The following is a 10,594-nucleotide window of genomic DNA, read 5'->3' as shown; positions in this document are numbered from 1 at the left end:
TTCCTAGATCCAGAGATCAATACCTATAAAGAGGGGGTTTGCCTAACCATTGGGTTTGACAAGGAAAACATGGATGAAAATAGTTTTAACCATGAAAAGGTGATTAGCCCATGAATGAGGTGTTTAACCAATGACTGGTGATTAACCTCAAGTATTGTGTGTGGTTCAGAGATGGGTGTTTAACTTAGAGAAGGTGATTAACCTATGAAGGAGGTGATTAACTAAGAAAATATGATTAACCTTAAGAGTGTATGGGTATTCAAAGAGAATAGTGTTTGGTCCAAAGAGAAAAGTATTCTTGATGTTGATTGTTGCAATATTGTCTGTGGGGAAGAAAGCTTGAAAGTTATTTGATTTGAATTGCACTAAAGTATATGAACAGAGGAAAATACTTTGAATAACTAGGGCCTACGTCCTGCATTCAAAGATACTCAGAACAAGGGTAGGAATAATCCCTCTCATTCTTCCCGTGGCACATAATTCTCATCATAACTAGCAGGTATTTGAAAGAAGAGAAAAGTCTTTTTGTTTTGAAAAGGAAAGGTGTGCTTGAATTGTTGAAGCCTAGCAATGATCTTGTCTTGATGTCCTTCTGTCTTCAAGGTCTTGAATATGAACTTTGACTTGATGGCAGATACAAGTGTAAAAGTCCCAATTCAATTAAGTGATCCAGTGACTTATGATAACTCAATTGAATATGAGTCATAAGGGGGATCATGACAAGTCTAAATCAAATATAATTAATTGATCAAGAATGGACTTGATCAACTAGTCAAAGATGATGACCATGCTAAGAACATACACTAAGTACCTGGATTTAATTAAGAACTAAAGTCAACAAAAATTAGGATTTATATGCATAAACCCTAATCTCTAATTTGTCATTAATGAAGTTAAAAGAAATTCTGAAAAGATTAAAATCTAATTAAAATATAATTAAAATCTATCCTAACATGAGTTATACATTTTAGCGTGCATTTTTATGTGCAACAAAAAAGAACTAAAAGAAAATGAAAAAATTATTATTAATTAATAACCAAATTTCCACTCTGTAGGGGGTGTTGTGGATCGGGGAGGTGTGGCCAAGAAAAAGTGTTAGGCCTCTGCAATGAAAGCCCAATGGTTATGTTGCTGCTTTACATTCAGAATAGGGGAGATGCAGTGGTAAGAAGAGTGTGTGATGTAGCAAAATCCGTGGGCTCAACCTTGGAGGCCTAAAGTGTGTAGGAATTGGAATCTTTGTGTTGTTGTTGATTAGAGGAGTGGCTTATAAAGTGTGCAGAGTATGCAGGGAGAGACTTAGGCTATTCTCTAATTGTGGAAAGCTTCAAGGTGAAGCTTGCACAATCGTGGAGGATGAGAGAGCTCTGTAGTGAGCTGAGAGGAGAGAGTGATGAATTACAGGGAGATAGGTGAACTATTGACGGTGAAGTTGCAGAGTGAAAAGGTTCTCTCGAGATTGAAGATGGAATGTAGATTATATAGAGATTGATTGGAGTGTAACTGTTTTTAAGGCAATTAGGTCAAAGTTTGTTAAAGGTTAGGGTATGGTTTAGGGTTAGTTAGTTTTATGAAGAAATCAGTTAGAAGGTTAATCTTTATTAATCTTGTTGTTAATTAACAGTTAAGGTGTTAATGATTGTTAGTTAGCACATTGTTATGTGAATTGAGCAATTAGTCATGTTAATGTGATAGTTAGATGGTTGGAATTCAGTAATTAGGTTGGTTAGGAGAAGTTAGTTACTGATGAAAGTTTGCTAGTGGACTGCTATTGATTTATTTTATGTTAGAATTTAGTTAGTTGATATTAGAAAGTTGTTAATGAATTGTTAGTGATTGCGTTAGCATTTTGGAATTAGACATTGGTGTATTAGCTGAATTTGATTAGCAATTGGGATGTTTAGAATCAATTAGAGGTAAATGTCAATTTGAATTAGTCATGAAACTGTTACTTATGTGTTAGGGATTGTTAGAGATTGGAACAGTTAGAAGAAGCTTAGGTTAGACATGTTAGTTATGATTAGTAAAAAGCAGTTAGAGTTTGAATATGTTAGCAATGTGACAATTAGTAGTTGGAGATTTAGTTGATGCTAGAAATCAGTTAGGATGGTTGTATTAAACAGTAATGTTTGTTAGGATTTAGTTGTATATTTTTTTGGATGTGGTTAGAATAGGAGTTAGTTTGTTAATGAACTGTTGGTTATTGAATTGCTATAGAATGTAGGTTTGTTAGCTATATTGATCTGTTAGTGACCCTTTTAGTGTCAGTGAATTTGTTTGAGTTAGCTATGCTAGTTAATTTATAATATGTTAGAAGTTAGTGTTATGTTGGACTGTTAGGAAAACCTGATGAATCAAATGACTATGCTGATGAATTGTTAGTAAGTTAGGACAATTTGACTAGTGGTTAGCATATTAATTGTTAGTGAAATGTAGTCCAAATTGGAAGTGTTATGACCTATTAGTGTGATAGTGAATTGTTAGGGCAATAATTATTGATTGCTTGATTTGTGACGAACTTTCATGGCATTTGAACAGATATTAATTGGATAAGTTAATTGGTTGTGAGGAAAGTTGATCAATTGATTGTGTATATGGATTGTTAGGGTGATTGGACCATTGAAGCATGAAATGCTATGGAATATGGAATGGTGTTAATGTGTTTGGTATATTAGTGTTGTTGTAAAGTTGAAACTTAGCAATTGAAAAAAGTTAGTTGGAAATGTTAGGGGACTATTAGTAGGAACTGAAATTGGACTTGTTAGATGTTAGGAACTGGAAGTGCGTTAAATCAATGAACTGGTTCTGCTACTTGAATAGATATTAGTTAGTTTAATTGGCTTGAATGCATTGTCTTGTGAACTAATTTGTGGGAAAGTTGGTTAATGGACACTATGTTAACTTTTGTAATTGTGTATTGTGAACGTGTTTTGAATTGGATGAAATGTCTAGGTTTGCTCATGAGTGTATGTTGCTGACATGTTTGAAGTTTATTCTTGCAGGGCTAATGTGCACTTGGCTTTAGCACATCATGGCATATCAAGATGGAATTTTTGGATAACATCAAGGATTATAAAGAAGTTTTGAAGCCTTGAATGCACAATAATGGTAGGACCTTGAGGATGAAGGAAAAATAGAGTTACGTAGTTTGACTTTGGTCAACTGTTTGACCACAAGTCAACAGTTGACCAAAGTCAACTCTAGGTCAAATGTGTAAAATTTTGTGTAGAATTTGATTTGACTCTTTTTTGTAATGTATTTGATGATTTTTTAGTGAAGAAAATGATCCTTGAATGGTGTATGTAACTTGATTCTCAAGAATAAATTGTTTTCCCTCCAAGTTTGAATTTTGAATGTTTGAACTTGAATCTTGATTTTGCATTGCTACATCTTGAATCCAAAACAAATAGCCAATGAACTAATATGTGAAAGAGTCCATAAAGAAGTTGGTCAAGAAAAGTCAACCTCCCATGATTGAATTTGACCAAGGTCAAACTTGCAGGTAACCTTCAATTTTAATGCCATGATGTAGTCAACATGATCCAAAATGTCTAGAACAATATTAGGGTTCCTCAACAGATTTAATCCAAGATAATGATCAACCAAAATTTGTTGTGCCCATAGATAAAAGTTAAAATGAAGTATAATGAGCACAAGCTTACAAACCAATAATTCAATGCCTTGTAAATAAGAAGGAACCCTTGAATCAAATGATGTCATTTTTAAAAAATGCAATTGTAAGTGGATGACCTAAATGACTATGAGAATGCAGATGAACCATGGACCAAGAACCAAAAGAAAAGTGGGGTATGACACCTACGCATTGAAGAATTTTTTATTATTAAATAGCAGTCCATGTGGATTGGATCTTATTTATTACTGCGGCATTATCAGTACATTTACCGAGAAGTCATCAGTATCTAAGTTGTCTTTGCTTTTGCAACCGATATAAATATGTTTAAGCGTTCGGATTCTAAAATAACTCTAGCTCTTGTTTTTCTCATTATTCGTATAAGGAAAGTTCAACTAGGGTTTTCCATGATATAAGTCTTACAACCCATTGTCCATAATGGACTACTCACTCATGGTGATATTTACCGTAATTAAACAACGTAGAGATAGAGCAAGCATATAATATAAAAGCAATAGAAATGGAAAAAGTAAATCTGAATGAAGAGAATGCTTTTAATTATAAGAAATAGCTCCAATAGTGCTTGAGTTCTCTTACAGGGAAGTGGAAAATTCAACAAAATAACACAAAATCTTAGAACAAAAGTTTCAAAGCTGAAAAATAATCCTAAAATAATGTGAAGTCAATACAAGATGATTGCTAGAAATGATTCAAGGCTTATTTATAGCCACTAATCACATTCAAGGCCCTAAATTCATATAAATTGTACTTAAGGTCATTTAGTACTCAAAATGGAACAACTTAGAGGCACTAACAGCCACAAAATGTCCAAAACTTCAAGAGTTTGTAAATGCAGTTTGGCTTAGCACAGACAATGTCAAGAAACATTGTTTGGCTGTGTTGTTCTATGAAAATATATGGGGAAGTCATGGAATAATACGACTCGTGTCATGGAACATTGTCAGGCCGTGTTTTCCCTGTATCAGATGTATGTGATAGGCACTTTAAGCCAACGCGAATTATGTTAGCTGACACGGCCCAAACATGTTGGCCTTAAGCTTTGTGTATGTGAGGACTTCCATTTTGCATGATTCTTGATTTTTTCCCTTCAGTTTAGTCTGACACTTCTTTATTACATGGAAACAGTAAGAACACACCAAAAGTGCATAAAGGCGGAATAAAACAAGAAAAGAAAGCATAATAAAAGTGCATAAAGACACACAATAAGAGGTATAAATACCACTTATCAAACTCCCCCAAACTAGAATCGTTGTTTTTTCTCAAGCAACTCAACTCACAAACAAAAAAAGAGGAAAAGATAATGAATCATGCAAAGTTTATAAATTTGAAAGGAATATCACTCATACGTGAAATTAGTTCCAATTGGCTTTTGATTAAATCCCTTTGTACTATACCAACACTATAAGCATTGTAATGAAACGATCCATGGAAACACATACCAAAATTTTCCCTCATTAGATACCCTTATGACTACGGTTTTGTACCTAAGTCTCACTTATTGATTTTATTCTCCTTTTGTTATTTTAACAAACAAATTAAGGCAATGATATATGGATAATAATCACAAATCATACAAAACTAATTGAGGATTTATCTTTTTATTTACAACATATGAGCAAACTAGTTGCTTTATTTTCATATGATTCTACACACAAATATGTTTTTATTTATTATTTCCCTTTTTGGGTCCGACTTTGGGGTTCAACCACCATTTGAGTATCGTATGAGGGTTACCCAACTTAATAGGTGCAGTTTCTTTTTACCGCCATTTTTTTCTCAACTAACTAAGTATAGCTTGTTAATCTATAGTAAGTCAGACTGTTTTTATAGAACTAATTGGAAAATACTTTTCAGAAATCGGAGAATATGGTACAAAACGAGTCAAATTGATATCATTTTTGGGAAAATTTAAGTGTTTGAAAAATACCTATTTTATCAATTTTTCCTAGAGTCCTAAATCAAACCTTTTCATCCCTAAATCTCTATATACTTTCTTACTCAATCAAATCAAAACTTTACAAAAAAAAGTTTTAAAACGACTCAAAATTTGGGATTTTTTTTCAAAGTAGTGTAGATATAGTTAGAAACACAACCAAACACATACAAACCAATAAAAGAAAAAGGGAAATGCTCTCCCCCCCAAACATAAACCGGACATTGTCCCCAATGTTCTAGAATAACATAGGAGAAGGTGAAGGGAAAACTTACAAAGCACCTCCCGGAGGAGGCGAAAAATGAAGCATATAAGATAATTGTAAAAATTATGTTTTTTTGCCTTATTCTCTTGAGTTTTCCTTCCTTATTAAAATAAACCAAATATACAAAATGAAACAACATAAAATGAATTAGCAATTAAAAGTGTGGGTTTCCTCTTACAGAGCGCTTTGTTTAACATTGTTTATCTCGACGGCCCGTGAGTGTAAGCACTCATGGTGGTTCCTTTAAATTTATACTTCAGACTTAGGCTTAGTGATCTTAGGGACCCATGCCCACCTATCTAGCCTGCTCTCATATTTGCTACTCCTTTTTTTCTTCTATGGGGTGGTTTATACTTCTTCACCGATGAAGGTGAGTTTTTTTCAATCATAGGTTCTGCTTCATCATAATTTTTGTCTTCCTTCTATGGGGTGGTTAATACTTTTTAACTGATGGTGATTTTGTTTTTCCTTCAAGATTTGGGTTTTCAGTCTTGGTTTCCTCACAAGTTTCAACCTCATCAACTAAGTAACAAAAATCCTTTTTATAAGGCTCTTCCAGGATGTTTGTCATTATGGATTCAATTATCTCATCTCCTACCTCAAGGGTTAACCATCCCTTCTTAACATCAATGATTGCGCCAATGATGCCTAAAAAAGCCTACCAACAATGATAAGTACTTGGGAATCTTCCTCAATGTCCATGATGATAAAATCAGTTGGTATATAGAGATGTCCTACTTTTACGAGCACATCCTATAATACACTGATTGGGTACTTGATCAATATGTCTGCAAGTTACAGAGAAATATTCATAAGTTTCAACTCACCTAATCCTAACCTCTTGCACACAGATAAGGGCACCTGCCTGAGATTGGCCCTTAAATCACATAGTATTCTATCAAACTCCATAGTGCCAAGCTTACATGAAATTGAAAAACTCCCTAGATCTTTCGATTAATGTGGCATACATTGGATAACAACACTATTCGTAGTAGTCATTTCCATAACCTCATGTTCCTTTAATTTTCTCTTTTTATATAGGATTTCCTTTAGGAACTTGACATAAGTGGGAATTTGGGATAGAACCTCATTGAAAGGCACATTGACGTAGAGCTTTTCCAACATCTCTACGAATTTCAAAAATGAGCCTCTACCTTAGCCTTTACCAATCTTTATGGGAATGAGATTTTTGGCTTGTAGGTAGGAGGAGAAACATGAGGTGCTTCCTTCTCTTCCTTTTCGACAACCACCATTTCAGGGGGTGTTGGAAGACTCTCATTATCCTCTGATTTTTCTCTCCTGAACACTCAACATTTTAACCTTATTTCCTAAGAACTCTCAATTTGTTTTCCTTGTTTCTCATAACTTTCAACTTGTTTTCCACTTCTGGTTATCAAATCATTCACATGTCCCCTAGGATTATGCTCTGGATGACCCAGAAAATATCATGGAGGGACAAAAGATGAAGATTGTTCCTACACAACTTAGGAGATCCGTGTCTCCAACATTTTATTATATGTGAAAATGGATACAAGCTTAGTGGTTAACTACCTAAGGACCTCAACAGTTTTGAGGTTTTTGTTTCTAAACTCTTCATTCTGGAAATTTTGATTTACCATAAAACCTTCCATCATGGTTTCCAAGTTAGACTTCCTAGAGGTTGCTCCTTGTTTGAAACCCGAAAGTCCCATGGCATTCCGGGGTTGATTATTCTTATAAGAGAAGTTAGGGTGATCTCCCCACCATGGACTATAGGTGTTGAAATATGTATTCCTTCGTTGGTTGTTAACACGATTAACATTGTCTTGTGTGGATCCTGCAATAAGGACCATCTGATAATCACTAGGGAAATGTCTATTTAACCTGCAGACCTCAGTAGAGGACCACTGGGGTGGCCGAAACTACCATAGCTACAAGTGCGGGAACATATGTTGTTACACTCAAGTTTTCAATATTTTGGTACAATGCGTCTACCTTGGCGTTCATGTGATCGAACTTACTTACTTCACAAAGCCCACCCTTTTAAGGGGCTTTAGAAATTTTTCTCAGGCACTTCCATACGAATGGTGGTTTTTTGCCATGTCCTCGATCAAGTTATAAGCCATATCTCATGGGCTATTCATGAGCGTACCACCAAAAGCCACATCTAAAGTTATCCTCGTGGAATATAGGAGACCGAGGTAAGAAGTGTGTATTATCATCCATTTTTCTAGCCCATGGAACATGCATAGTCTCAACAGATATTTGAAATGTTCCCAAGAGTGAAAGAGATACTCTTCTTCCTCTTGTCTAAAGTTATTGATTTCACTTATCACTTGGGTTGTTTTTCTTGGCAGAAAGTACGCACAAGGAAAGCAACCTTTAGATATGGCCATTTAGTAATGGAATTAGCGGGCAAAGATTGGAGCCATGCTCAGACTCAATTTCTTAGTGAGAAAGGTAACAATATGAGTCATATGGTGTTTTGGTCAATGCCATTGGCTATTAGAAGGCCACAAAACTCAACAAAAATGGACAGATGAAGGTTTGGGTTTTGAGTAGGTAACCATGAGAATTGGTTTTATTGAACCATGCCCACCAGCGAGGGCTTAATCTCAAATTTAATAGTCGCGATAGGCGGATGAACAATACTACTATGCGGTTCCTCATCAGTGAGAACCGCATAGTCTTTCGGCGGTTTGGTATCTATGACTAGTCGATAATTTTTCTGATAATTTGGCATCTCTCGTGCAAGAAACACTCGATTTTATTCACAGGTTCAAAAAGATTTCCCAGAGATCAAGTTCTCCGCGTACGATGGCAGCAAAGAAATTATAGTAACAAAAACAGAAAACAAAACGTGCTTTAGTCTATACGGTGCTAGAATAAATTTTCAATATAAAAAATTATCTCCCCGACAAAGGCGCCAAAAACTTAGTGCAAGCCGCAAGTGCATGGCAATAATGCAAAGTAGTCAAAAATATCGAACCACATGAAGATATATTTGATTATCGATTTTTACTCTAGCAATATGTATCTAAAGAGATCGAAATGTTGGGGATTCAATGTAGATGAATAAATTTAGTAGAATAGAAAAATATACACAGGGTATGTGATTATCTATCTCGACATACCCAATTGACTATCTGAATCAAATACGAGAAAAACATATCAAGTCATAGAAAATAGACAAAAGTTTACACAACACCTACTTTCGTAGCATGTGTACTCTCTCGGAGGAATAATTTGTTATCTCCCGCTAGCCCATATTATTCATCTGAGAACTTGTATTTTAGCATAGCTATACGGCTTTCTCAACCAAGAGCAAGAGACATTGTGAGTGGAACCACAACTTGGTTGTTTACAAATACGCTCTCAGATAGTGAATCGTTACCTTTCAGTACATGATCGATATCTAAGTTTCCTTTGCTTTTGCAATCGACATAAATATGTTTAAACGTTCAGATTCTAAATTAACTTTAGCTCTTATTTTTCTCGTTATTTGTATAAGGAAAACTCAATTAAGGTTTTCAATGAGATAGGTCTCACAACCCCTTGTTCTTAATGGACTACTCACTCATGGTGATATTTACCGCAATTAAAAAATGTAGAGACATAACAAACATATAATATCAAAGAAATAGCAATGGAAAAAGTAAACCTGAATAAAGACATTGCTTTTAATTATAAGAAATAACTTCAATAGTGCTTGAGTGCTCTTACAGGGAAGTGGAAAATGCAGCAAAATACACACAAAAACTTAGAACAAAAGCTTAAAAGATGGAAAATAATCCTAGAGTAATGTAAAGCCAATACAAGATGATTTCTAACAATGATTCAAGGCTTATTTATAGACACTATTCACATTCAAGGCCCTATTTGTGTAAATGGTACTTAAGGTCATTAAGTACTCAAAATGGAATAGCTTGGAGGCACCAACTGTCATAAAATGTTTAAAACTTCAAGAGTTTGTAACTATCGATGGGCTAAACACGGGCAATGTCAGGATACACTGTCTGTTCATGTTGCCTCTAAAAATATAGGGGGAAGTTTGGGAATAACACGACCCGTGTCAGGGAACACGACCAACCTGTGTTATCTTGACACTCACTTATTACCTAGAAACACTAAGAACACACCAAAAGCGCATACAAGCATAATAAACTAAGGAAATAAAACATACTAAAGGCGCATAAAGACACACAATAAGTAGTATAAATACCACTTATCAATCGACCAAAGAGACTTCTCATTGTGGTCATACCTTCTAAAGCCATCGTATCTACAAGAGGGAAATTCAAGGAGTTGGTATAGATTAAATGAATCCTAGGAATAAAACAAATTAATGTCATTTTTCTATCTTTGTCATGGTGCAAAAAACACTTTAGTGAATGAGTGCTCGAATGACAATGAAAATATATTTTTAAAAGGGAAAACTTCGATAAAACCCTAAAAGAACAAAAATATGGTCATCGCAACTAAATTCAAGTCCAAGAGTTGATTATCCGCAGAGAAGGTATTAGCACCCTATGACATCCATTGTAACAAATGGGAACCGCTTAATTAGCTTTACGAATAAAAATGTTAGCCTAAGGTATTTTAACTTCTTCTAATAATTACGACATATTTACAAAAAAAAGAAAGAAAAAGGAAAAAATAAGTTCTTTATAAGGGTGTTTGACAAGATGTTGAATCTTTCTCATACATATTCCCAAGTGTGATGAGGAACTCAAAGCTATGTAGTTATGGGTAGAAAACTTTTGTT

General features: G+C 34.6%; 1 long non-coding RNA gene across 2 annotated transcripts; it reads left to right on the top strand.

Annotated features, from left to right (window-relative positions):
- The first annotated feature begins 1,010 nt into the window (after positions 1-1,010).
- LOC127091646 (uncharacterized) lies at positions 1,011-3,340 on the top strand. 2 transcript variants are annotated; one of them, XR_007791955.1, is made up of 2 exons: positions 1,011-1,447; positions 3,003-3,340. It is a non-coding gene; the product is annotated as an uncharacterized LOC127091646 (long non-coding RNA). The 2 variants fall into 2 exon arrangements; XR_007791956.1 differs by having other exon boundaries at positions 1,011-1,539.
- The last annotated feature ends 7,254 nt before the right edge of the window (positions 3,341-10,594 follow it).

The sequence above is a fragment of the Lathyrus oleraceus genome, chromosome 6, assembly GCF_024323335.1.
Source record: "Lathyrus oleraceus cultivar Zhongwan6 chromosome 6, CAAS_Psat_ZW6_1.0, whole genome shotgun sequence".
NCBI lineage: Eukaryota > Viridiplantae > Streptophyta > Magnoliopsida > Fabales > Fabaceae > Lathyrus > Lathyrus oleraceus.
Note: the sequence above shows the minus strand (reverse complement) of the source record. Positions and strands in the feature narration are given on the sequence as shown.